The sequence below is a fragment of the Pan paniscus genome, chromosome 7 (assembly GCF_029289425.2).
Source record: "Pan paniscus chromosome 7, NHGRI_mPanPan1-v2.0_pri, whole genome shotgun sequence".
In the NCBI taxonomy this organism is placed as follows: Eukaryota; Metazoa; Chordata; class Mammalia; order Primates; family Hominidae; genus Pan; species Pan paniscus.
Window position 1 is genome coordinate 98,392,711 of NC_073256.2, and position 22,121 is coordinate 98,414,831.

General features: G+C 35.5%; 1 long non-coding RNA gene across 3 annotated transcripts in view; it reads right to left on the reverse strand.

Annotated features, from left to right (window-relative positions):
• Positions 1-16,897, reverse strand: part of LOC134730987 (uncharacterized) — a 147,435-nt gene extending 130,538 nt beyond the window's left edge. For 2 of the 3 annotated variants that reach the window (XR_010112982.1, XR_010112980.1), the window contains exon 1: positions 14,476-15,668. This is a non-coding gene — a long non-coding RNA (uncharacterized LOC134730987). Of the gene's footprint in view, positions 1-14,475; positions 15,669-15,952 lie in introns of those variants that run through there. The other variant, XR_010112981.1, reaches the window with a different exon arrangement.
• Positions 16,898-22,121: the final 5,224 nt, after the last annotated feature.

Consider the following 22,121-nt stretch of genomic DNA (forward strand, 5'->3'; position numbering starts at 1 on the left):
ATCTTTCATTTCCATGTTTATAACTCTTTTAAGACTGTTCTGCTGGTAACAAATTCCCTTAGCACTTGCTTGTCTGGAAGATATTTTACTTCTCCTTCATTTATGAAGTTACTTTGGTGGAATAGGAAATTTTTGGTTGGAATTTCTTGCATTTAACAATGATGAAAATAAGCCCCCACTCTCTCCTGGCTTGTAAGGTTTCTGCTGAGACATCTGTCATTAGCCTGATAGGGGTTTCCTTTGTATATGATATGACCTTTTTTATCTAGCTGCCTTTAAGATTTTTTTTTTAGCATCGTCCATTGCAGTCTGGTGACTATATACCTGGGGAATATTTTTGTCTTTTGTAATATCTCACAGATGTTCTCTGAATTTTTGTATCTAACTGTCTACCTCTCCAGCAGAATTAGGGAAATTTTCTTAAATTATTCCCTCAAATATGTTTTCTAGGTTGTTTACTTTTTCTCCTTCTCTCTCATCAATGTCAATAATTTGTATATTTTGTCACTTTACATAATCTTATATTTCTTAAAGGCTTTGTTCATTTTTTAAAAACATTTTTCTTTATTCTTGTCTCACTGGGTTAGTTTGAAAGACTGGCCTTCAAACTCTGAAAATCTTTCTTCTCTTTGGTTCACTCTATTGCTAACACTTTAAGTTGTATTATGAAATTCCTTAAGTGATTTTTTTCAATTCCAGTAGCTCTGATTCATTTCTTTTTAAGATGTTCATCTCTTCCTTTTCTTTCTGGAATGATTTGGAAGTTTCTTTGTGTTGATTATTTTCAACTTTGTTTTGAATCTCATTCAACTTCTTTGCATCCACACTTCGAATTATTTATCTGTTATTTCTGTGTTTCCACTTTTGTTAGGGACCATTGCTAGAGAACTGCTGTGACCCTTTGGTGGTGTCACTACATTCAGATTTTTCATGGTGCCGGGATTCTTGCCTTGGTTCCTTATCATCTGGAGATGCTGGCACTTCTACTAATTGTAATTATTTTGATGTGATTAAGATTTTTTCCTTTTCTTTATTTTTCTATTTTTTTTCTTTCCTACTCTCTCCCTAGTGGGTGTGAATATAGAGAATGATGGATAGGGTCTTTTGGTTTTGCTTCTGTAGCCCTATGCACTTATGTTGGCACATTTTATATTGAGCCGTGTGGTTTGACCTACAAGACAGTAGATGGCACTTAAGTGTAAGAGCCAGCTGCAGCCAATGTGGCTGGGTTTCTATGTGATCCTTGTTTACTGGGAGAAACTCTCTCTTGCCTCAGGCAAGGGACTGATTTGTGGAATGCACAGAGGTCTGAGTTTCCTGCTCTGCCTCAGGGGCGATAGGGGGAAAGATGGGCAGGGCTGGACCAAGCAGGCCGACCTGCAGGTCCCCCAATAGCAGACATAAGCACCAGTGCCAAGGGAGAATCCAGTGGGTAGCCACCAAGCACCCAGAGGTGTGCCTAGGCATGGAGCTGGGAATCCTCCTTGGCCCCAAGTACTCTGCAGAGTGAGGGCAGCCTAAACTCCTAATCAAGGAGAGTGGGTGCTCCAGATTCCTGGAGATCTGCCTGGGAACTGAGCACAGAGGGCCCGACTTTACCACAATCTCCGCACAGGAAGCGGAGGGTGTTTCAGGCTGCTGATCTGGATGAGCAGGTGCTCCAAATACCTCGATATCTGCCTGGTCATGAAGCAGCAGAGAGGGCTCTCCTGCATCACGATCTATGCCCGGGAAGGGTAGAGTGGCTCAGGCTGCTGGTCCAGGTAAATGTGTGCTCCAAATGCCTGGAGTTCTGCCTGGGAGTGGAGCATACAGGGTCTCACTGCACCACTATCTCAGGAAAGGAGGCTGGGGCATACAGCAGTAGTGCGTGCAGATGGGTTCCAGGTTGTCAAACTGGTCCTGGCTGCAAGTCTTGCTGCCCAGTAGAAACTGCAGCTGTAGCAACTCTCCTCCCACCTCAGACCTGCACCAGGAGAGAGCAGAATTTCAGCATCTACTGCTGAGGAGCTTTCTGCAATTCTGGCTGTGGAGGTGCCTGTCCCACTCCAGAGCAAGCACTCCAGTTTTTGGCCCAAGAATAAAATGCCTGTTTAGCCACGCTACTAGGTTTCCAAAGAATAGCTGACTTTGTATGTACTCGGATGAAAAATGTCAGCCTGCTCTTCGTCCCACGTTTTCCCACTAAACAGCTCCAAGTTTCTTTCCAAGTTAGCTCTAACACTGGGGAAAAACAAAGTGCTATCTCTTGGCCTGGATTATTGCTCAGATTCACAGTGGAAAGATGAGTCACAGAAGGAGGCTCTCTGCTGCTCTCACATACTGGGGCTTCACTCACTTTTATCAGTCGGATCCATCACAGGGGCTGTTTGCCAACGTTCTCCTCGCAGGGATCTGGAATGTCCTTCCTGATTGCGGTGGATTTCCATTTTCCTTCTTGAATGAAAGCTCACAGAATTTATTTTTATGCACTATCTTGTTATTTCCAAGTGGCAGAGGTACACTAAAAGCCTCTAATCTGCCATCTTGGAAACTAAAGCAAAATAAAAATGACAGTAGTTGGGTTCTGATGCTGATCGGGTGTGTCAGCCTCAACCAAACTCACGGAGAAGCTCTGGATCTAAAAAATCTGTTAAAATTGTCCAGTCCTTAAAAGGGCTGCAATGGCCTGGCATTTACATAACCCCCTTCATCCATCAACACAAAGAAATGATAAACATTTGAACTGAGGGATATCCCAATTACCCTGATTCGATCATTATACATTGTAGGCTTCTACCAAAATATAATGTGTACCCCATGAATATGTACAAATATTATGTACACATAAAATTAAACATAAAAAGATTAAAAGAAAAGGGACTGTAATACTTTCCGTAAGGGAGGCAGGGGCTTGGATATTAGAGAGTATGTGATGTTGCTTTCTGTTCTGCTGTGCTCTGCCATGGATTTAATACGATGGGAGTTGTATTTGTATTGTGAGTTAGTACTGACGTATTGGCGATATATCTCCTAGGGTAAGTGGAACCCTGCCTCCTTCTACTACACTGAACTAAATAGTACAGTAGAGATGTCTCTCTACAGAAAATGAGGCTTTTTGCTGATGTGCCATTTTTATTATACAAAAGGAGTGAAGTCAGGATAATTTTTTACTAGATATTAAACAGTATAAAATACAGAAAAAGTTAAAATTTCTCTACAAAATATAGTACTTTACTAACATTTCTAAATGTTATGGCTTAGTAAATTTAGATTTATATAATAAAATTTAAAGTTAGGGAAAAAATTACATTTCTGTACTCCAGGAACTTAGCTGTCAAGTGCCTTATAGTCTACGGTCTTTATCAAAATCTTGACCCAGAGCTTAATGGCCAGGGGGCTACACACTGTATTACTATTTCGAATTCCCAGAGAACAAAATTCTGTCCCTTATATCTGACCCAAGAAAAATCTAGGCGTGAATTTCTGAATAATTCCACTGTATGTGAAACTTGATGCTTTTGATTAGATGTTGCTGTGAAAGGTTATCTTATCAAACTAATAAATGAACTGCTGAACAAGCTGACAGACTGTGGCTGGAAATGGCTTTTGCCCCATGGCTCAATTACAAACCAGCCAATAAGAAGTCAGGATGGAAAGCTAAATGTGATTAATTGATTGCAATGTCACAGTGAGCCAGTTAACTCTCACTGCCCTAAATGTAAGTTGACAGTATAAATGAGAAGAGGGGAGAAACAAAACAGTGAGGATAAAAGCTATCAGACTACAACAGAGAAAAATTGAGAAACAAATAGGGGCTCAATTAAAGAGAATGAGCACATGCTTCCAGAGGAATATATTTTCATCCCATTTGATTTGATAACAATCCCTGCCTTGGCTCCTCCTTTCCTCTGTTTTTTTCTAACTTAGAGCTATTCTAGTATATGAAGAAATAGACTACACTAACAAAATTACTTGAAAAATACATACAGAAAGGTTTGAATTTTATTAATAATTTTATGGGTTTTAAAATAATCAGATGGATAAAATTATAAACTGTTAGTATTTTTAGAGGTCGATCACTCCCCACTTTCCCCAAAGTGGGGAAGAATCTGAAAGCAGCAGCCTAGTGTTTTGTTCTACAAAGGATACTTCTTCAGACATTCCCATTTCTCTACTTAAAATGAAATCTGCTTTCTAAACAGTAGCCAGATCAATGTGAACTACCTACTGAGTAATCTAGTGTCAATATAAGAAGACATTTGGAATGAAAACCAAAAGAAAAAAAAAGAGGAGAAATGAGAAGAAATGGGAAGAAAAGGGATCAAAGCAACGTTACAATGCCGTGAAAAGAAGAACAGAGAACAATGTGTTAAAAGCCATTTGTAATAGGAAGATTTTTTAAACCTGAACAGAATGGTGAGAAAGCTGCCAAAGAAATTGCAAAAGATGGTGACAGTGACGAAAGAGGAAAAAAGAAAGATTTAAAGCCTCTTCAAAACACAAAGACAAGGAGGAAATCCTGAGAACAAAAATTCAAACTCGTATTATATGAATTACATCGAACTGAGGTTGCTACTTTCTTCCTGGGTCCATATATCAGCTCAAGTTTTGACAAGGAAAGCAGAACAAAAAAGGAAAATAAACTATCCACATTGTGATTAATATATACAGATCTAAGTTCCCCAGAGTATGAGGATCTCGGTGAACATTTATCAGGCACCAGATTTGTTAGAAAATGAAAGAGAGTCAAACCACTTTTTAAATCCAGAGCAAGTGAAAAATTAAGGACACGCCAAAGGAAGAAAGACTAAGGAAAGAAAACAAATCTAATTTGGATGTACTTCACTACATTTAGAGATTTTCATTTCATTTTCAGAGGAAAAATAATTTGCCCATCGTTAATATTGCTTACTTTTAATCTTTTTTTTTTTTAAATCTGAAGTTGGGTTATATATTTTAAAGCAATATGCTTCAAGCTAGCCATATTATTTCACATTAATCTCAACTATATGAAAAATATCATTTTACTTGATAACTGTAATGTGTTTCTTATCCAGTGTTATAGATTATTAGCTGCTGTGTATAATCTGAACAATCAGCAATTTATTCTTTCTGTCTACCATTCAGTTAGGACATAATCATGACTTTAGACAAAAGGCTTTTTCAAACAAATTTGTCACTTGGTTGCAGTGTGCTTATTAGTATAGTGAGGTGTGACTTTTGCAGTATCATACAATGACTAATACTGTTCTGAAAAAATGAAAAATAAAAATAAACACTTTCTACCAGGTGGTATTGTACTAGTATATTAAGTACATATTTTAAAAATTTTAAATAAATATTTTTATATTTTCATTTCAATTTAAAAGATATTTTAAATAAATATTTTCAAATATTTTATATTAATTTTTAAATAATTATTTCACAGGTAAATGTTCCTCAAACATTTACCTGTATGCAAGCTTTTAAAACTTTTGTAGACATAGAAGATGAAGTGTTTTGTGTTAGGCAAAGAAATTAAACATTGTATCTTAGAAGCTTTATTTTAAAATCTTAATAAATATGTACAATGACCTCTATAGAATTCCATTCATAATATTGCCTTATGAATTAAGTCTTTCATAGTATGTTGCATATAAGATTTTTATTTAACCAAAGGAAAATTATTTAAATATACCATGTATAGAGAGGTTTTTAAATATTCTGACAAGAACAGATAATAGCTATCAGATTATTTTAAGATTACAGTTTAGGGTCAATTCATAATATAGTTTTTCATTCAAATCTAGTATACACAAAGACTGAAAAGACAAATTGTCCTCATTTTTTTCTTTTTCATTTTTTCAATAATTTGTTAAGCTGTCAGTGATACATTACACTGAAGAAAGAAAATTTGCTAAGCCAATATTATGAAGTATAGAGTTTAAAGCATTGACATTTTATTATTATTTTTGCAACTACTCTAGTTCTAATATATACATGTCAAACATTTAAAAAGAGTATCATTTTATAATATAACAATAAGACAGTTGGATTTTTTTAAAAGTGAAGTAGATACTGAGAGAAATTAAAAACTTGTCACAATTGTACAGGTATAAATTGTAAGAATAGGGCTTTTTATCAAATGTTTTTACCTGCTCAGTCCATCCAATTCCTCATTTCATACTGTGACTAATAAATATAGTTTGCATATTAGAAAATTATATTGTCTTTAAATGAATTTAGATGCATAATTACATTTAATCTTAGTAGAACAAACTACCAATTATGTTCTAACATACTAATAAAACGTTTCCATCACTGTATGCTTCCATATTCTCAATGCACATTTGAGAAGTCACCAAATATAAAATCTAATTTATTTTGCTTGCTTGTTTGACATGACACAATAACATCAAAACAAAAAGAAAAAATTCAAAAAAGTGAATTCTTTAAAAATAATGTTATAGATAAATTTGGCCAGATTCTATTTTTCTTTTATTTTTAATTGACATGTAATAAGTATACACACTTATGGAATACAGAATGATATTTGGATACATGTGTGCAATGTATAATAATCAAATCAGGGTAATTAGCAAAACCATCACCTCAAACATTTATCATTTATTTGTGTTGTGAAGATTCAAAATCCTCTTTTCTAGCTTTTTGAGAATACACAATAAAGTATAGCTAACCATAATCTAGCTGTAGAACACCAGAACTAATATCTCCTATATGGCTGTAATTAACCATTAACCAATCTCTCCTTAGTCTCCCTTCCCTTCTACCATTCTTGGCCTCTAACCCACAATGCTACTCTCTACTTTCAGGGGCTCAATTTTTTTTAGCTCCCATATATGAGAATATACATTATTTATCTATCTGTGCCTGATTTATTTTGTTTAATATAATGTCCTCCAGGCTCATCTGTTGACCAGATTCTTAAATTAAATAGTTGATTTTGCTTCATTAAGAAACATTTAACTCTTAATCTTATCCATTCTAAAATAAAAGAGAACATACTTATACATAACGGTTCTTTATATAGAGAGAGAATATAACACAATGCCTATTCATCCCCTAAATTAAACAAATTTTATTCAGCGCTCTTTATGTCTCAAGCAGTTTTGTAGACACTGGAATAGACCCAATAATACATATAAATCTTATTAAGATAGCCAATTCAATTTCAATAAAATATAATTAGCACTATAATAGAGTATGCATCAGCTACTCTTAGGATATAAAGTGTAAGCACTAAATTAAATTTTATATAATTAGAAAACCTTTCCAGAAGTAATATTTGGGATATTGGAGAGTGAGTAGAAGTAGGTAAGAGTAATTTTTATGAAAACAAAAGAAACTCTGAGTTCAAAGAGCAGCAAAAAAAGAGCGTGATAAATTATAGGAAATGAAAGATGCCTTCCAACAAGATACTAGGTTCTCCACTAGAATTTAAGTTCTGTGAGGCAGAGATTTTTTTCTATATCAGCATACACACAGTGTTTTTTTATTTGATACTCGATAAACCTTTGCGAAGTAAAATTTGAAGTCAGGATGCAGAGATAATCTTGAGAAATAGAGAATAGATATTCATTCTATTATTGTATTTAAACCTCATCGAAATATGGCCTATGTACCTCTTAATCCATATAGAAGAGTAAATATATGATTTTTTAAAATTTTGCTTCTGTATGTAGTGGTAAGTCCATAGGCTATATTGAATTATCTGTTGCTGTTGAAGAAAAGTTTTATGTAAAAAAAAGCAAAGCTATTGGGATAATTTTCCTTATTCTTATTCTATAGAGACTTATTTTTCATTTCAGCCTAATGAATTCTCACTTTAAGAATGAAATGATTGTGAGCTTCTATTAACAGTACAAGGCACAAGGTGGTATCACATCAGCTAGGCATTTGTTTTGTATGCAGTATCTCATCTCGGTCACTGGGCTTTCCATTCACTGCTTCCTGTCTCTGATTGTATATCAAAGATTACCCATTTCATGCTTGAATTACCCTCTGTTTCTTAACTCAAAGCTATAACATGACTTTATCTCTTTCTTCTGTTTTAAGTATTTAATGTTACCTAGGTAGCCTGCCTGTGGAATGCAATGGTTAAAATATTAGTTAAATAATGCCATGTTTGTATAAATTTGTTTTTTAATGTGTTATCTAAGCATACTTCTATGAAAATAAATTATTAAACAATATTTATTGGTAGTATAGCAGTAGTTGCAAAGCATGCATAAGGAACATAACAATAATATTTCATCATCAAAGTCACTTGTCCATCCAATAAAATGCAACTCTCTAAGGCAATCTCTAGCCAGTGCTTCACTATGACTCTAACTCCAGAAATGATCCTTGTAAGTGCAAGATGTTGTAGTGAGTGGATCAGTTTTTCACTGTGTCATTGTCATTGCTTTAACATGAGATTGATTAGAGCATTGAGGATGCTGTAGGTGTGAACTCAAATTATGTTATAAGGCAAGGTGTGATTTTTAACTTTTTTGTGACAATTTATATGTGTGTGTGCATGTGTGTGTGCACATATATTTATATTTGCATGTGTGCATATATATATATACACACACACACAAATATATATATTTGTGTTTATAACTGGTCTTCCGTACCTCTGGGTTCCACATTTATGGAATCAACCAACCACAGCTCTGAAGTATCTAAATATGTACAGACTATTTTTCTTTTCACTATTCTCTAAACAATATAGTGCGATGATTCTTTACATAGTACTTACACTGTAGAAGGTATTATAGGTAATCTAGAGATGATTTAAAGTATATAAGTGGATGTGGGTAGGTTATATGCAAATTCTACACCATTTTCTATAAGCAACTTGGGCATCCATATATTTCAGTATCTACCAGGTGGTCCTGGAACAAATTCCCCATGGATACTGGGAGACAACTGTACCTATGTGTGTGTGTGTGTGTGTGTGTGTGTGTGTGTCTGTCTGTATAGGTAGTGTGTATATATATGTATATATACTCACTCACATTCTCAATTTTCTTTTATTACCAAATGCCAATGTTTAGACTTACTTGGAATTTACTACCTACTTTCATTTTCTTTCCCAAACTCTCAATCTCTTGGATGCACTAAGCCTATATCTGAGTACACATTACTGATTTCATAGTTTACAGAACATAATTGAATCAAGACTTAGAAATATTGCCAGTGAGATAAAGAGAAAGTTTGACGGAAGCTAATTACCTAAAGTTACACACAAATTTACTACCTTTTCATTGTCATTATGTTTGCTTTGAAAAAATATATAGACAAGTTGCTCAGAAAAAAATACATCACTATATGGCATGAGCTTCAAATTATGCCTCCTTGATCATTGTATTCCAGGACCATTTTTAAAAAATTTTAGTCAACTGCAGCTCACAAAAAGGCAATAAATTATCAAAAGGTAACTAATCATTGTTGTCTTTATGTATTTCAAGCAAAATTACACACTAAGTTTCAAGTAGACTCCTAGAGATAGCATTGCTTGCTTATTGTCTATACTTGAATCTGATATTAGATACATAGATGACAATGTTATCTTCTATAAGAAATATTATTGTTACTGTAGGAATCTGGGGAAAATATACTTCTCTACAACCCTCTTGTTGCTTTATTGAATGCTGCTTAAAAGTAGCTCATTATTTTAAGCTAGAGTTATTTGTAAAACAGAGATAAATCATATACAATTACAATATACGAAATTAAAAATAACCACAAGCACTTTATGATTTTTCTAAGCTATAGATTAAACTGCTAAATATAGGACATTAAATGGCTAAGAGCAGTAGCTGTGCATTATGTATCACTAAAAATAATAGAAATAAATACTCGTTTGAACAATAACTAAAGTGATTCGCTCGTCTACAAAATGTTCAGAGACAGAGTGAGCTTAAGAATATTGAACCAGTCATTCTGCAGTGTTATTAAATACTTGGATTTGCTTTTCTAATTTCATTTCTGCCACACACAGTATTAGCTTCATCTTTTGACTTTCTCCCATAAAGAACACAGGATGCCATCCAAGGGCAATTAGATTTTTTTCATTCACAGGGGAGGGGGATAGTTTTCCAACTTCCCTTTCTTAAGATATAATCTCTATGCTATCATAAAGATTCACTTATAATTCATTGGCCTTAATTTAATCAAATTGTTTTTTAGTCAATTACTACAAGCAGATATAATTAGGACCATTCCTGAGACTGAGAGAGGAACAACTTCCCCTGAGATATATGACACCAAGGAAGATTTTCCATTAGGAAACAGGGAAATGGATGTTGGGGAGGCAACCAGCAATGCCCACTATCGTTTGATATGCCTCAGACAATACACCATGTATTTTATTGTTCTGTTTTGTTTTGTGTTTAAATCTCAGAGTGGAAGTGGTTAATCTCAGATGTCTAAGATTATTTCTAAATTGACTACAATTATTTTAAGCAGGTGATGTAGAAAATTAAAATAGTTGCTGAATATGGAAGGCTGAAATGTAAAATACTATATTGATAGACTGCTTAGTGATAATTGTAAAGAAAATGGCTCTGTAAACAATTTTTATATCAAAAATAATATATAATTATGAATAATTTTATTTTAGATTTAAATAAAGATACATATTTTATATTTAAAAGACATATTACATATTTTTCTAGAAATAAAGATATTTTCAAAAGAAAAATCTTAAGAGGTTCTTATGCACTTTATTTAGTTCAGCTGAATGTAGCCAAAAGAATTGCATTCTTGCCTTTATGAGACAATATGGAAAGTAGAGGGATAATTTATTAAAATGTTAGAAAGTAGGCCATCTTGAGGATAGCACATTTGAATAATTTTGGGATGAAAGCTGTTGTATTTTTATTACTTTTCCTAAATAGGTTTATAAAGACATTGTGTCCAATACATTGTGGATTCTGGCATTGCTTTAAAACATAACATGTGATGTTCTGAAGCTATGCTAAATCCAAAGTACTGTTCAGCTCTTTACAAAAAAGATGTATTTAAATTGACATATATATATACGTATATATATATACGTATATATGTATATATGTATATATATACACACACACACTGAAAAATAGTTTCTTAAATTTTAAATCAAAAATAAAAAGAGAGAAGAAAGAATGCAGTGTAAGCAGAATATTGCTTTATTCAATTAAAATTTATGAAGCAATTAGTTAAAACTGGCAACCTTTTAATAAGTTAAAAAATACTTATTTAAAACAGCAAAATAAATAAATACTACTTGTATTTTCAAATTAGATAAGCTTAATTTTTTAGAGCCGTGGTGGTAGATATTTTTTCTGGACTCTCAAGAATCTATTTAGTCTTGTTTTGGTTTTCACATCTATATTTCTATACTATAGGCTGAACATGCACAGTATATACCCCTTAGCATTTTTTCCTGTGTCCCAAGAGCTAACTACTTCCAACTGCAAGCCCTTGTGACTTTGATTAAGGCCTTTCTCTAACTGCCTGACCCCACTTTGCCCTCTTACCAACCAAGTGGAAAGGTCTATGGAGTTACCACCCTTTTGAATCAGGCATCAACCAATAATCAATAAGTTTTTCTTCCAAAATTTTCTAGTGAGATTGGTTGGTCACCAGTTGCCTACATAGAAAACTGCTTAAGACTTCACCCTTTAGAGGCTTACTGCTTCATCTCCCAAGGTGAGATAAACAGCTGTATTCACATCATTGTTTTAGAGTCCACTTCTGTGGGAACATAACTGAAGACCTTTACTCTCACTTTTTTGGGGGTGGGGGCAGGGGGACAATTTATTCCTTTGAATTCATGACTATGATTTGGGCAGGAATAACCATACTCTCAAATCCAGGAATAGGTCCTCATTCACTTAAGGCAACAGGAGCAGCACATTTTCCTGTCCATAGCAATTGGTTTACAAATAGCCAAGTGATATAATTTTGGATAATCAGAAAAAGCAAACCCAGGGCTTAGTACAAATCATTATAAGTGACTACTATTATTTTATTTTCCAGTGTGGTACAAAATGAAGATGTTGGCAGCTGCCAAAACACTTTTGTAACTACAAATGGAAGGCTAGAGATATATTAGAAAGGTAAATACCCCACTTACAATAATTAATAGAACAGCCAGACAGAAGACTAAAATGAAAGTCAAAGTCTTGAACAACAGTAGAGACCAACTGAACCTAGCAGGCTTATGCAAAACACTCCACTCAACAAAAACAGCATACATATTCTTCTCAAGTAAATACAGATAATCCTCCGGACAGACTATATCTTAGCCCATAACATAATTCTTAATAAATGTTCAAAAGATTACAATAATGTAAAGTATCATCTCCAATCACAATGGAATGATTTGAAATCAATAACAGAGGTAAAACTAAAAGGCTAGGGAGGAGAGCAAGATGGCCAACTAGATGTAGCCAGGTGGAACAGCTCCCACCAAAACAGGGAGATGACGAGCGTCACCCTAACAGTTCTTCATGGGAAGGCACTGAGAGCAGATGGAGGGAAGACACAGAAGCTAGGCTGAATGGGAAAAAAACCTGGGAATTCTACCTGGGGTTACAGCATACCCAGACTAATTCCTGGTCCCCAAAGGCTCTGGAGGAAGAGGTGAGTTGAACTGGCAAGGAGAAACCTGTTATCCCCACGGACCTCTGGAATCCCACCAGGAGACCGCTCAACCACCATGGACATGCAAGTTGGCAGAGAGAGCTGCTTAGAGAACTCATAGGGGCAGCAAGCCAACTGTTGTGGAGCCCAGAGGGTTTAGTGTGGGAGCACCTGTGGTGGAGCATGGCCAGGGACGGCCATCCCACTAGGCTCAATTTGCTCCCATAGGAGACTTAGGCTACAGGAACTGTGGTTCTCAACTCTGCAGGGTGGTCTTGCCCATCAGACCACTTCCTATGAACTGAGCACCTCTTGGTCTGTTGACCTCTCCTGGGGCCCTTGCGTGACCATGCCTGCTTGCAAGCAGCCTCAAGTGCCTTGGGGGCCCGCCCCATAGCTTCTGCACTGAAGGACCATGCCTGACTGATGGAGAGCCCCAGCAGGGCGGCCCCTAGGGCCACGTACCAGTCTGCAGGCTCCCTCTCCACACTGCAGCTTCCCTGGGCCCCATCACATTGCTTTGCTGGAGTGTGTCTGTGCAGATGGGTTTTGTTTCTCTTGCTCTGTCAGCCTGTGCAAGAGCACTTCACCCCCACTGCCATTGAAGACAGAGCCTTGGCAGGCACAGATCCAGGAAGCCCTGCCCTACCAGCACCCTGCCTTTACTCTAACACTAGGCAGAGAGCAGCAGATCCTCCCCTACCCTTAGCGACCACTCCTGCTTGCAGGGCATAGAAGAGGCACCCAGACCTGCAGCAGCCACTGCCCTGTCCCCATGCCAACACCGCCACCAGCATGGCCATGTGCACAGTCACCAGCAGGCTCCGTTTACTCCCCTGAGCTGCGTTGCCTCTGACACTGGTGAATGCTGGCAGGGAGGCAGGCACCCCAGCACCCACTAGCACTCTGTCGCAGCTGCCGTCACCACTGCTGCTAGCACTTGAAAATGAGGGTGGATCCTGCTGCCACTACTCTATGAAACGCTTTAGCTGACACCACCCATTGGAGTGTAGTGATCAGCAGTCCCAGAGCACCTCACCTCCTGCACAGTGGATTCCTAAATTCAAAGAGCCAGTAAACAAGGTCAGGGCCCAATACAAGTCTCCTGGAGTAAGAGCGTAAAGTCTAGGAGTTGGGAACTGAGCACTGACCTGCTAAAATCTTACAGAAAAAAAGCGAATTGGCTGAACTCACCTTATACTACAATCAGCTCCTCAAGGTCATCAAATAGGAGAAAAGAAAAAAACACCCATCCAAAGATCAGCACCTCAAATATTGAATGAAAATAATCCCACAAAAATGAGAAAGATTCAGCATAAGAAGCCTAACAACTCAAAAACCCAGAGTGCCTTCTTTCTTCCAAACGACTGCACTACCTCTCCATCAGGGGTTCCAAACTGGGCTGAGATGGTTGAAATGACAGAACTAGAATTCAAATAGTAATAGGAACAAAGATCATTGAGCTACAGGACTACATTAAAAACCAATCCAATGAAGCTAAAAATAATGATAAAACAATGCAGAAACTGACAGACAAATAGCCAGCATAGAAAAAAAAAACCATAAACTGATTTCATAGACCTGAAAAAAATTAAAAAACACTACAAGAAACACTATAATGCAATCACAAGTATTAATAGCAGAATAGAACAAGTGGAAGAAAGAATCTCACAGCTTGAAGAGTGACTTTCTGAAATAAGACAGACAAGAATAGAGAAAAAAAGAAATAACAGGAACAAACAAAACCACTGAGAAATATGGAATTATGTAAAGAGACCAAATCAGTGACTCATCGGTGTCCCTGAAATAGATGGGGAGAATGGAACCAACTTGGAAAACATATTTCAGGATATCATTCATGAGAACTTTCCCAACCTTTTAGAGAGACCAACATTCAGATTCAGGAAATGCAGAGAACAGCAGTAAGATACTTCACAGGAAGATCATTCCAAAGGCATGTAATCATCAGATTCTCTGAGGTTGAAATGAAAGAAACAGTGTTAAAGGGAGCTAGAGAGAATGGTTAGGTCACCTGCAAAGGGAAGCTCATCAGACTAACAGTGAACTTCTCAGCAGAAACCCTACAAGTCAGAAGAGATTGGGGGCCAATATTCAACATCGTTAAAGGAAAGGATTTTCAACCCAGAATTTCATATCGAGCCAAACTAAGCTTTACAAGTGAAAGAGAAATAAGATCCTTTTCAGACAAGCAAATACTGAGGGAATTCATTACTACCAGACCTGCCTTATTAGAACTCCTAAAGGAATCACTAAATATGGAAAGGAAAGACCATTACCAGCCCCTACAAAAGCACAGGTAAGTACACAGACGAGAGAAACCATAAAGCAACCACATTCACAAGTCTGCAAAATAACCCCGCTAACATCATGATGACAGGATCAAATCCACACATATCAGTACTAACCTTGAATGTAAACGGGCTAAATGACCCAACTAAAAGGCACAGAGTGAAGCTGGATAAAGAACCAAGACCCATTGCTATGCTGTCTTTAAGAGAACTATCTCACATGCAATGACACATATAGGCTCAAAATAAAATGATGGAGAAAAATCTACCAAGCAAATGAAAAACAGAAATAAAGCAGAGTTTGAAATCTTAGTTTCAGACAAAACAGACTTTAAACCAGCGGAGATAAAAAAAAAAAAAAAAGGGCAAAGAGCATTACATAAAGATAAAAGCTTCAATTCAACAAGAAGAACTAACTAACCTAAATATATATGTACCAAGCACAGGAGCACTCTGATTCATAAAGCAAGTTCTAAGAGACCTTCAAAGAGACCTGCACTCCCACACAATAATAGTGCAAGATTTTAACACCCCACTGACACTATTAGGCAGATCATTGAGACAGAAAATTAACAAAGATATTCAGGACCTGGAAGCCAGCACTGGATCAAATGGACCTGATAGACACCTAAAGAACTCTCCACCCAAAAACAACAAAATATACATTCTTCTTATCACCACATAGTACATACACTAAACTAGATAACATAATCAGAGGTAAAACACTCCTCAGCAAATGCAAAAGAATGCAATAAACATATACGTGCCTGTGTCTTTATAATAGAAGGTGACTCTGACGTGATACCAATTTGTGTAGCCTGCAGAGTGAGACTCTGCCTCAAGAAAAAAACAAATCAACAGCAGTAGCGTGAGTCAGGAAAGATGACTGCACTATACAGAACTTCACTGAAGCTTTGCTCACAAAAGTCACTTTTACATTTATAAAAATAATTTCCTTATCCAAAGAACAGCTAAAAGACAGTTCTTTTCACAAACTGGCTCATGTCTCTAAATAATTCAGAAGTTAGAGAGAAAGGAAATACCTGAGATGATAGGTAGTTAAAGAAATCTGGAGTGCTGTCCTGTGAGAGATGTAGGCTTTGCTTGTGTGGGCCAAAATTAAAGAAGAAAGGTAAAATGCAGATCGCTTTGTCTAGGATTCCACTTGGAGGCACACCCATGAAACAATGTCATCCTACATTGCTATATTTCAGTTACTGAATTAATACCCAGTGGACTGAGCTAAATGGAGTCATTTTCAGTGTGAGAATAAGAATGTGATGAGATGTCCCCCTCTTCAAAATACTACTAATTTGCTCATCTAAAATTTAAATTAAAATGACCCCAAATGACAATTACCTAGACACCTAGACAATACATGAATTGTTGTAGGCAGTTTAAAAAAACAAAACAAAACAAAACAAAAAAACTATGTTCTGGTATACAACTTAAAAAGGAAAAAGCGGCAATTTTCTGCACTTCAATATAAACAGTTAGCCTTTGCAATATTTCCTAATGGACAGTTTCATTTTAGAATTAGGAAGCAGTGAATAGAAATGTGTAGTATTAACCTTGAATGAGATTTATCCAATATGAAATCTTTCTATTTTCCACAAGGTGTTCAACTTTTTCTGTAAACAAACTTGTACTTATAAAAATACAAGTTTTAATTCTTTATCACAAAAAAAGCATCTGGATGAAAAATGCTAAGATATCAATCTAAATAAGTCACTGTAGAACAAAGAAAGCCTATATTCTAACATTCATATTTTAAATCTGGAGCTGCATAGACATTGCATTTAGTTGAATCAAATATGAGAAAGCATATTGCTGAGGCTGAGAGGTCAAGGTAAAACTGTGCAGTTTGATTTAACTTATTGCTTCTTTCCCTAACAAAAACAGGAAAACATTTTAATGTGTATTTCTTTAAATAAAAAAGGGATATTATTTCTATGATTAAATTGCAAAATATTTATAACTTACCAGAGCCATTCAAATTGGAAAAAAATAAAATACATTGAACAACCCTTACCAACCTTCATATTTCATAATTGCAGAGGCAAACAATAAGCAATGAATCTGACTAAACTCTAGCTTTCCATTTAGATCTACATCATGGCTGACAGTTCAAGAAAATTGATTTAAGCTTCTCACTGACTATGTGCCAAGTATGTGAATTTCTTGAATAATTTTGTCCTTTTACCATAACGGTTTTAGGCTCCCAATTATTAAAATTGCACAGATAAGAGGAAAAGTGAGAAATAACAAGACACCACACCAGCTGTGCTGAGCTATTTAGGCTTACACAGCTTGAATATTAAATTATACAGAAGGTGAAACAGTGTAATAAACATGAAAAGTATCTTAGTGCAGAGAACTGTTCCAGTCTCTGAACTAATAATGGTATTTTTGCATCTCTGGCCACTGTGGTGAGTGGACAAATCACATGGTCGTGTGCTCAGTGTATCTGGAGATTCATCCTTCATTGGACAGATAGCACAACAAATGTTATATGACTAGATTCCCCCAAAGCTTTAACTAGACTGTGCTGTAAATTAAGAAGCTTTGGAAATTGTTTTGAATCTCAATGATCATCAGGGTGTCAGCTCATTTAATATGAGGAAGTAATAAATTGTATTATGCTCTGATTAAATAATTTTTTTTGAAGACGCATTACTGCTAGTGTGCTAAATAGGAATGTGGAGAAAAGAATGAGTGAAAATATCTTTTGAAAATGTCTAATTTACAGCAAGGGCATAGTTTAGGCACAAGAAGGATAACTGGAGTTATAAAAAGGCAACCGTGAAATTTTATTATGCAACTACTTAGTGGGGTGGCAAGGGTAGAATTGAAAACTCATTTAAAAATAAAATCTTTTCATAACTACGTTTGCTTGCTTTTTGAGTCTTATTTTAAATGTCACTTTACCCTTCCATTCCTATTTGTGTTCTTGTAGTCTCTAGTGCTTTTTGTTGGTCCTCAGACTCAGCAGGAGGATAAATTGAGGCCAGTTTAGTTGATGGTAGTCAGACTTCTTAATCCAAATCCAGTTGAAGGTGTTGATAAAATAATAATTAATGACATTCCTCTGGAAGTTTCTTAATGTCAGTCCTAAGAACAAAGAACATTAAGGATTAGATGGAAAGGAGGAGGAGAAAACAGAGAAAAAGGGAGAGGAGGAAGGTGAGAAACAGGAGAAAAAAACATGAGAAAGAAGCAGCAGAAGAGGAAGAAGAAAGAGGAAGAAGAGGAGACAAAGGGAAAAGAGAAGATGAGGAAGAGAAGGAAGATAAAGCTCAGAAAGAGTAATGGGAGAAGGTGAGGGAAGAGGAGAAGAAGGAGGAGGGAAGATATTTCTTACAAGTACCCTGAGAAAATGAGTAAATTTTAGGTCCAGCAAGAGGAAGCTGCAACGAAAAGGGGTAAGTAGAATGTTTAAAACTGTATTCATGACCTTAGTCTGGAAAATTCTTCCCACTCTTTTCTTGAATTACAACTACTTTACACATTTACCTTGATTAACTCTTGAACATGGTTCCTTCCACAAGGAATTCTCTACCCCTCAAAGATGGGATAGATACTCTCCTTGTATTTCAATTTTTCTGTGTCCCCACTAGATATTACTTCCCTAACAAAAGAGATTATGTGATTTTTGAATGCTGCATTCCCAGAAATTTTGAACACTTCTTGGATGTAAATCATTAGTTTCGCTATGGCTTTTGTAGAATTGTAGTCTTCTCTAGATATCTTTTTTTATCTGAAAGTGCTTAATAAAGTTTTAATTTTAGAATAGTTGTAGACTTACAGAAATGTTGGGAAAATAGTACAGGCAGTTTGCTTATATCCGCAACTGAGTCGTGACAATTATTATCATCTTACATTAGTATGTTATAATCATCATGATTAATGGACCAAAAATGATACATTATTATTGACTATAGTACATATATTATTTAGATTCCTTCATATTTTACCTTATGTCACTTATTGATTACACAATTTCATTGAGAATGCCATATTACATTCTGTGGCTATATCTTCTTAGGCTGCTATAGACTGAGTTTTTCAGAATTTCCTTGCTTTTGATGACCTTGACAATTTTGATGACAACTCTTCAAGTACCTTATAGAATTCCCTAGGTTTGTGGCTTGTCTGATGTTTTTCTTATAATTACTTTGAGGTTATACTTTTGGGGAAGGAAGATTATAGAGGTAAAGTGCCACTCTTATCACATCATATCAAGGGTACATGCTAGCAACATGGCTTATCACTGTTGATGTTAACCTTGATCACCTGGCTGAGGTAAGGTTTGCCATGTTTCTCCACTGGAAAGTCCCTCTTCCTTCCATGCTACACTATTTAGAAGAAATTCACTATGCACAGCAAACACTTATGGAGCTTGTTTTTATTTTAGATTCCTCAGGGATTTTCACATAGTCATGTAATCATGAATAAAACCAATATTAATTTTCCTTTCCAGTTTTTATAACTTTCATTTCTTTTTCTTATCTCTTTCCACTCAGTGGGCCTTCCAGTACAATGCTGACTAGGAGTAGTGAGAGAGGGCATCCTTTTTATTTTATTTTATTTTATTTTATTTATTTTATTTACTTTGAGACAGAGTTTTGCTCTTGTTGCCCATGTTGGGCTGGAGTGCAATGGTGCAATCTCGGCTCACTGTAACCTCCGCCTCTCGGGTTCAAGTGATTCTCCTGTCTCAGCCTCCAGAGTAGCTAGGATTACAGGCATGCACCACCACACCTGGCTAATTTTTGTATTTTTAGTAGAGATGGAGTTTCACCACATTGGCCAGGCTGGTCTCAAACTCATGATGTCAGATGATCAACCTGCCTCAGTCTCCCAAAGTGCTGGGATTACAGGCGTGAGCCACCAAGCCAGCCCCTTGACCTATTCTTGATCTTAGAGAAAAACAGCTTGGTCTGTCACCATTAAGTACAACATTAGGTATAAGTATCCATAAATCTTTATTAGATTAAGAAAATTCTCTACCAATTCTAATATTGTGCAATACTTTATCATGTAGGGGAATTGAGTTTTGTCAACTGCTTTTTCTGCATCTATTGATAGGATCTTTTTATTTTCTTATTTATTCTGCTAAGATGATGAGTTACATGGACTGACCTATGAATGTTTAATCAGCATTCTTTGTTGGAATGAAATCCATGTAGTCATGATGTATTATCCTTTTTAGGTATTGCTTGATTAAATTGATAAGATTTGCTATGGATTTTGGTGTTTAGTTTCACAAAGATTATGCCCTGTGGTTTCCTTTCTCATAATGTCTTTAACTTTTTTTGGTATTAGTGTAATGCTGGCCTCATGCATGTTCACATTCCACTGCTAAGTGCTTACATATTTAGAGTTGCTATGTCTTCTTGAAGAATGGTACTGCCCCTCTTACTCTCTGATAATTTTCCTTATTCTGAAGTCTGCTTTTCTGAAATTAATATAGCTAATGTCATCTTTCTTTTGAATAATGTTAGGAAGGTATATTTTCTCTTCCTCTTTACTTTTAACCTACCTGAACCATTATATTTAAAGTGGTTTTCTTATACACGACAAAATAATTGACTCTTTTTTTCATAATCCATTCTGACTCTTTTTTTCAAAACCCATTCTGAGAATCTCTCTTGGTATTTTGTATGATCTGACCATTCACATTTAAAATAATTTCTACTATTATTTGATTACTATTTACATGCTTTGTAACTATTTTCTTTTTAAGTCAAGGAATAAAAGAATGGCCACTTGATAGCAAGAGCGGCCTGTTTGTTTCTATTTTCTGTTCATTACATTTGTAAGTTTCTTTTTTCCATTTCTACTTTTAACTAAATATTTTATCTTTCCATTTTTCTTGTCTCTTAGATTATCATTTAAGTTTAGAAAACTCAGTGGTTACTGTATTGTTTAAAATATAGTGTGAAAATAAGTACACACACTTCCAAATAATGCTATACGACTTCACGTGTACTATGAGAAATTTATGACAAAGCATTCCCAGTTCTTCTCTCTTGCCTTGTGACATTATTATCATTTATTTATTTATTTTATGCTATTCTGATTCAGTACATTGCATTTATTTATGTATTTATACAAATAGTTTTCTTTCAGATCAATTAAGAATAAGAAAAATAAAATATATTATTTTACTTATTCTATTACATCTTTAATACTCGTTTTTTCTTTATGTATTGCCAAGTTTCTGACTTATTTCATTATTCTTCTGCCTGAAGCAACTCTTCATATTTCTTGCATAACAGGAAATCTGAGAGAATCATAACACTTCAGTTTTTAGTTGTCTGAGAAAGTCTTATTTCTACATTTATGAAGAATAATTTTACTGAGTATACAAGTCTAGGTTGATCAATTCTTTGTATTTTTCTTTCAACACCTTGAAGATTCCATTCAACTCTTTTTTTCCCTGTAGAGCTTCTGATTTTTTTTACCTGAATTTACAGTAGCACATCTAATATAATTTTTACCCGTGTTTTTGGATAGGTAAGCTTCTCTCCTCTTCTTGTTTAGATTCTGTCAAGATCCTTTTGTTGTTGTTCATTATTTTCTAAATTTTAAATATGATATGTCTAAGTGTTTTGATTTTGTTTTTGGAATTTATGCTTCTCAGTGTTCTCTGAGCTTCCTGGATCTCTGGTCTGGTGTCTGTCAATATTTGTGGACAGTTTTCAGACATCATTACTTCCAATATTTCTTCTCAGTGTTTTTCTTTTTCTTTCACTGTGGCATTCAAATTAGGTGTTTGCTATACCTTTTGATATTTTTCCATAGTTCTTGGAGGTTTTATTCTGTTTTTGTTTAAAACAAATATTTGCAATAGAGTTTGAGAAGTTTATGTTGACCTATGTTCAAGTTCATTAATTTTTTCCTCAGCAGTGTCCAGTCTACTGATAAGCCTGTTGGAAGCATTGTTCTTCTGTTACCACAGTTTTGATTTTTAGCATTCCCTTCTGACACTTTCTTAGAGATTCCATCTTTCCTAACTTTACCCATCAGTTACTGCGTGTTGTCTAATTCTTCCCTTTAACATATTAATCAGTCATAGTTCATTTAAAATCCTTGTGCGAGAATTTCAACATATGTGTCAAATCTCAGCCTGGTTTCGATGATTGCATTGTCTCTTGTCATGGCTTGTATTTTTTTCCACAGCTGGATATGTTGTGTTAAGTAACAGAA